Source organism: Phaethon lepturus, unplaced genomic scaffold (assembly GCF_000687285.1).
Source record: "Phaethon lepturus isolate BGI_N335 unplaced genomic scaffold, ASM68728v1 scaffold17904, whole genome shotgun sequence".
Classification (NCBI taxonomy): Eukaryota; Metazoa; Chordata; class Aves; order Phaethontiformes; family Phaethontidae; genus Phaethon; species Phaethon lepturus.
In genome coordinates, this window is record NW_010532818.1 from 1 (window position 1) to 6,824 (window position 6,824).

Here is a 6,824-nt window from a genome sequence, read left to right on the forward strand (position 1 = left end):
GCCTTACGGCTGCCTCGTCTCATACTTGCCTCGCCTCACACCAGCCTTGCCTCACGGGCACCCCGCGTCCCGTGCCCCCTTCTCCTCATGCCTGCCACCCCTCACACCCGCCTCATCCCCTGGCCCACTTTCCTCTTGGCCTCAGCCATCGCTAAATGGCCATTCCAGCTCCTGTGTCCCAAACATTGACTTTTTAGGGGTTAGCCGCAGACCACCAAGGCCTCCGTCCTCTCCCCAGCCCTGTGGCACCATGGCCAAGGGCATTGCGGCAAGGAGACTCCCTGCAGCGCCCGACGCCGAGCTGCTGCCCGCAGCCCTACGCGCCGCTGGAGGAGTAGCCCGTGTATCGCTGGCCAAGTTATCTCAGCTTTTTGTTTTGTTCCGCATCAACTTGCGTCCTTGAAACTGTTCCGTCCCACATCCCCTGAATAACTCCCAAGCTAAAATTACACACACCACGGAAAGGAAGAAAGTCTCCCTGTTTGCAGGCTGCACCGAGCGACCTGTGTGCAACTCCGAACTGGCTGTGGCCATGGCACAGCTCTCCATTTCTGTCATGCGTGCCCGCTTCCTTCTTGCTTAGGTTTCAGCCTCTTAAGACTCATGTATATGTGTATGTGGAGTGGGGTGAGGGAGAAGAAACATAGCCAGAAGTGTTTTGGACCTTCAGATACTCAAATAGACAATAATCTAGCAGCCATGGGGTAAATCTGAGATCACATAAAGGGGGAGGAATTTGACATTTACTTTCTTCAATGGGAATGGTGCTTTTCTCCGTCTTTCTGTACTGTATGATGCAAATGGGTTTTTAACTTTTAAGAGCAGCACCTCAAGCAAATTCAACACTGTCTCTGTATCACTTTTGCCCTATTTTAGGGAGAAAAAGGTGCCAGGGTTTAAAAAAGCTAGTTTGCCTTTTAGGGGAGCTGCGGCTGTAGGATTTTTCTGGGCATCAGCCTGTCAAACAAGATACAAGTGTCTGAAAAACTTGATTCTCATGCTTCCATTCAGAAACCAAAAGTCTGAGCACTCGTGGGTGGTACCTGCACCTATGGAAACCTTCATCTGTCCCAGTGGAGCTCCATGCCCAGTCCTAGGGACATGGCACTGAAAGTGTTGGGCTTTACTCTGCGAAGGGCGGGATGGTTAATAACTTTATGAACATCACCTTAAGTGACGGTATAAATCTCTGTTGATTATTATGCCATTGTCAAGCCCATTGCAGAGCAAGATCTCCCTTGGAAGGGATGTTTTATGTACTTCAGACAAAAAGAGGGACCGTGCCCCAAAGAGCTAGTGCAGTGATAAAAAAAAACATTGACGGAAAACACAATGTGGGTGTATTAGACCTAAACTGGAACTAAAATGACATAGGTGTCTCGTAATCTGTTAAAAGTGAGAGAGTTTTACAGTGTAAATTCATCTTTAGATTGTGCTTTTTGGACCTAGTGGCATAAACCACTATTTTTCCAGCACTGGAGAAAAGCAAATCTGATGGCTTATCAGGATGTTCAGATTACTTCAAACCTCTCTGTGAAAATGACAAAATTCAGAATAACCTGCCTTTTCTTGGACAGTGGAGCCCACATTGTAAGGATTTTTTAAAACATCCGTAATCTGAATTTGCAGGGAAGATATAATTCAGGTATGTAGGTACATGTAATATGTGAAAGGAAAAAAAAGCACAACAGTGCAAACTTACAAAATTCAGGAAAGAAATTGAACGTACCACAAGTAAAATTTAAAAAGTCTTGGAAATTTCTGTCTGTCTCTTCCAACTAACATAAGATAATGTGTGGGGAAAAGGGATGTTGCTGCTTCTCAGCAGTGCCCATAATTTAGAAGTTCCTACTTTATTACTCTTATTCTTGGTATCATAAAATCTTTACAACTACCTTTCTGTATTAGTAGGAAAGTACTGGTTTATTAAGGATTTTGAGACTTCTTTCTGTACATTATCCAGCATAAAGCTGCTGTAAGGGTAAGGTCTGACACAGCCACTTGTGCCAGCACCGGAATGAAACAGGAGTCGTCCATCATTCACTAGTGGCAATGTATTTATATAGAATAGCCAAAATAATATGAGTAATTATTTCCAGGCTAGTATTGAATAAATGAGCTTTTAGGAAATCAGCAGTCACACAGCCTTTAACACTTACTGATCTGTGTGGCAAGCCAAGAAAGTAATTAAAAAAGAAAAAAAAGAAAAAAACAGAACTGGAAGTGAGTTTTAGGAGTGGCCGGACATGTCTCTAATAGCAGGCTCCGAAGTCCCTTTCAGACACTTTCCCAAGGTTTCCTGACTTTTTTTTTAACACCAACCTCTCTCTCTGTCTCTCTAATCAAGAGGAAATGGGCTTTGCATAGCTTTTGTCATGGTTTGAAAGTGCAAGCTGCAGTTTTACTTGAAATCCAAGGCTGCTCTAAACCAAACATTTTGTTCGATTGAAGTGTCACCATTGTCCCCCCAAAATGGGTATGCTGACAGCCAAATAACATCAAGGCTTTACTTCTACAAACAAAGAAGACCTACCCTGGGCAAATGCAGTTCATAGAAGGTATTGTCTTCCTAACAACAGTACTCAGTGCTTACTTAGTCTAAATCTTTTCAAAGTATCACGTTAAATCCAGTTAATCCTTTAAATGTCCCTGCTAGTTTGACAAAAATATTTTTAACTACACTCTAAAGACAGGGAAACAGGGGTGGAGGCCAAAGATTTTAGGTTTGTGTGTCTAAATTGGTGTATGTAGATTCAAATGTCCAGACCCAGCTGGAGGCTCTAAGGGACAGATATTAATGAATTTTTTTTTTTCATGGATATGCTTAGAGTGCTTATCATCAGGATTCTGTTTTGAAAGCTTTGACCTAAGCAACTTGCTCAGTGCAAATCATGTGAATCAGGAGATGAACTAGGGTAGGAACACAGGAGGCAGTAGCTCCAGTTCAAATGGTGCCATTTCTCTAGCACTGGTGGGATTATTTAGTAGAAGTGCTGGAGGCAGTCTGGGTGATACCAGACTATATAGGATATTTCCATTTGGAGGAGACCAGCATTCTGTGCAGGAGGAATGCGTATGGACAGAGGGCATGGGGAAATAAGCTCAGCCTGCCTCCACCAAGACAGAACAATCATATTTTAAAAGAATTGTCTCCATCAGCTGTGGAAGGGGGTGCAGTCCCTTCCCCTCATCTGCACTAGAACAGGGTCAGGTCCATAGACCTTTGAGTTGGTTATTTGTGTCAGCATAGCCCTGGGTGACACTACTTCTCCTTCCTCCCTGTCTCTAGTGGTGGTGTTCATGCCAGATTGTACCGATTGCTCTGTCCACAGCCCTCCCAAATACAAAACACATTTCTTAGTCTTATCCACAGTAACACTGACACCCAAAGTAGCAACTGAAACAACATGTGTGCCTGCCCCAATATACTGAGTGCAGTGTGGTCTTCTGGAGAAGAAGCCACTGGGAATTTAGGGATTTTCAGTCCTAAACCACTATGTGTTGATAGGGATGCAGTGACCAATAACGCCCTGCATGCTTTGGCTCTAGCTGCCCGTGCACATTTTGCCAATGGTGATTACAGAGTTGCTCTCTCAGATTACTGTGTCTTGCAGAAAAGGAAGACTGGAAACTGATGTGTAGGTGCTGAATCACCCACCGTTATCTCCTTCTGTGGATGGGGCTGGCATCCCCATTTGCCTCCTCTGCCAGGGCTGTTTGTGCCTGGATACAGCAGGCATCGAGGAGTGGCTGTGTGTCTCCACTCTGCCTATCGGTCAGTAGATAAGCTGGCCAGGGTCAAGGCCATGGTTCCTTGTAAAGCAAGTTAAAGCATTTGGATTTCACTTGCTTTGATCTGCAAACCATGCATGTCATTTTAGGATGCAATTATCCTAAATAAGGTTATAAAACATACTGTGATTCTTGGAGTGTCATTAGAGTTAGACCCTCATGTCGTGCAACAAACCAATGGCAGAGCCTAAGTCACTGAGAGCTGATACCCAGGCTCCTGTGGCTCCTGCCATGTCCCTGAGCTTTCCATTCCTCCTCACATATCCTGAGCATTTCTCTCGAGCTTAGAGATTTTCCCAGTGAATTGTGCACACCAGGATTGTGCTGTACAGAACAGGCAGAATTTTTCTGCAGCTGTGCTTCTAGCAAAGGGCACTATCAGCATGAACAAAGCATCCCATCAGAATAAAGAACAAATCTTAGTCCCGTAGGTGTTTTTTTTTTTTTTTAGTCCACGAAACATCCACCTGTAATAGCTATCAGGCTCCACAGAGTGGAGCAGGCTAAATAAAAATCAATCAATAATTCTTCTGCCTTACCTCTTCTGTAGTGCTGGAGTATTGAAGAGTAGTTGTTGGAACCCAGGCTTTCTCTGTTACTGCAGATTTCCAACCGAAGTAGAGGTTTTCCATGAGGTTTTTACTGAAGTGTTCAGTCACATTTCTGATGAACATCTCTGTGCTACTCTTCAGCAGATTTTCAGGCCTAGAGGTAACAGCGTTTGAGGTGGGTGATGTAGTTCTAGTACTCCATACAGATGTGTCTGCATCTTGGAGATCTAAGACACATAAAGGAAAGTAATTTAAATCAGCTCTACATTTTTATAAACAATTCTTTAGATGCCAATAAATGTGGCTGATATGACTTCTAAGTAGTTTAAGTGCACCTGTCAGTTCCATAGTTTTTTGTTTTCAGTGCAAACATATATTTTGCATCAATACCAAAGACTGTGCAAAACAAAAGCAGAAAAAAATTAATTTCCCTGAACATTCATACCATTATTTTCAAATACAGTTCCATCAATGATTCTGAAGAGAAAGGTGGTACTTTGTTATTAACAGCATGATGTTTTCACTCATGGCTTTTTCACTTGCTTGAGGCTATCAAACTGCACACAGTTTCAGCTTTATATGGTCACCTGCTTTGTAAGTACATGGGCCAGATTCTCATCTCCCTTTTGTTGGTGTAAGTTCAAAATACTCTCTTTGTTCAAGATAATTTGTTCATGATAGTATTTTTTGTTCAAGATAAGTTCCTTGTGTCCACATGGGACATTCCTCTTGTATTTTTAAATCAGTCCCATGCAGAGACCATGCTAACCCCTGACTGCTCCCTTCCCAAGGTTCAGCTAACAATCATATCAGTTAACTGAAGTGTCTGCAAATATAATGGTGGATTTGCTTTTTTAGTCACGTATCCTTCAGAGAACGCCAAAGTTGCAATTAGAGCGCAGGAAAGATTTTACTACACATTTTTCCTCCACATTTTCATGGCTCTTCCTCTCCATTGGTATGTATTTAATATCCTTTCTTTGTGGCTGCTGAGGGCAGGGTTCAAGCTGTGGTGGCCTCTACATCTGGTAGCATCACGTTTCAGCTAAGCGATTGGAATTACTCACTGGCCCCTTCTCCTCACAAAAAGCTGCCCTGCCATTGCTGGAGCATAGCTAGTGTGCATTGGCTCAATGCCCAAGACACTTTGTCTGTCCTTGAACTGGGATCTCCAGCATGACAGAACCTTGTTTTGCTGCTGAGCCACTGGGCTGGTTGCCATTGATAACAATTTTAGTTCACAAACCCTCTAAAAAAAATGTAATGACTGGGTTAATTTGCAGCAGAAGCTTCCAAATGTAGTTACGTGGTGTATAATTATGATGTCTTAGCAGGCCAGCGTGTGATTACCTCTTACCCAGAGGACTGGTGGGTGAGCTTCCATGAAGTCAACATGATGGGGTTTTTTTGTATATGTGTAAATATATATGCTAACATGTTTATATAAAGAAACTCGCAGTACTCTCATTTGCGTTCAGAAACAAAAATGAGATTGTAAGCCCAATTGTAAGATTGTAAGAGACACATTCACGCAAGCGTTTCTTGTGCTTGACAGCACAGTATGTTCACCCGGTACGCGGTTTTGGATCCTCTTGAAAAGGATTGGTTTGGTGGAATGGGTTGATATGCCGATTAAACGTTTCCCCTCCTTTTATCTAACTGTGCTTCTCTGGGAATAAAAATCTCCAAGTCTACATTTAATTACAAGAAGTATTGATCAAATATTTTTCCAAATCAAGGCACAGAAAGCAATACTACAGATCTAATTCTGCTCTCTCTTATACCCGTGCAAAGGGTTTCATTGAACCCTCAGGTCGGTCCAACACTGCATGACATCCGCATGCTTGCTGAATTTGCAGCATGCCTGCAGAATGCCTATGGTGCAGAGTCTGCGGTGGTCCTACGCCACATACCTTCATGGCCCCTACCAAAAGGACAGGGAAGAGTCTGGCAGGGGCAACCCCGTGCTCAAGCTGTTATCAGCTGCTGAAGTAAATCCATTAGCTGACACAAACCCAGATTTAGTCTAAATTCCATGTCAGTCATTGCTCCTGGGGTTTGCCTATTAGTCGGGGATCTCTGAAAGTCTGCGGTAGGCAACTAGAAATGCTAGTCCCAAGGACTTGGAAAGAATTAAGCCTGCTGGCTCTGTGCCTCTCAGATATCTCCAAGTTCAGCAAAACTTATGGATAGAAAGATGGCTAAAAAAAAAGTACATCTGAGTGGTCAGCAGCCGCTTAAGAAAAAAGGCCACTCAATTGGGTTCCTAAATATAGATTTACACACCCAACTTAAAAACACATTTTAAAAAAAAAAAAAAAAAGAATCCTGGCTTTATTTACAGACAAATAGCAGTGATTCCAACAGGAAGACATTTGCGTTCCAGTGAAATTGTGCTTTAGGAAAGCTGCTGCTCCATAAAAGGGAAGCCGGTGCTGCCAGCGAAGTTCATGGGACTCAGCAGCCAGGGGATAACCGGCA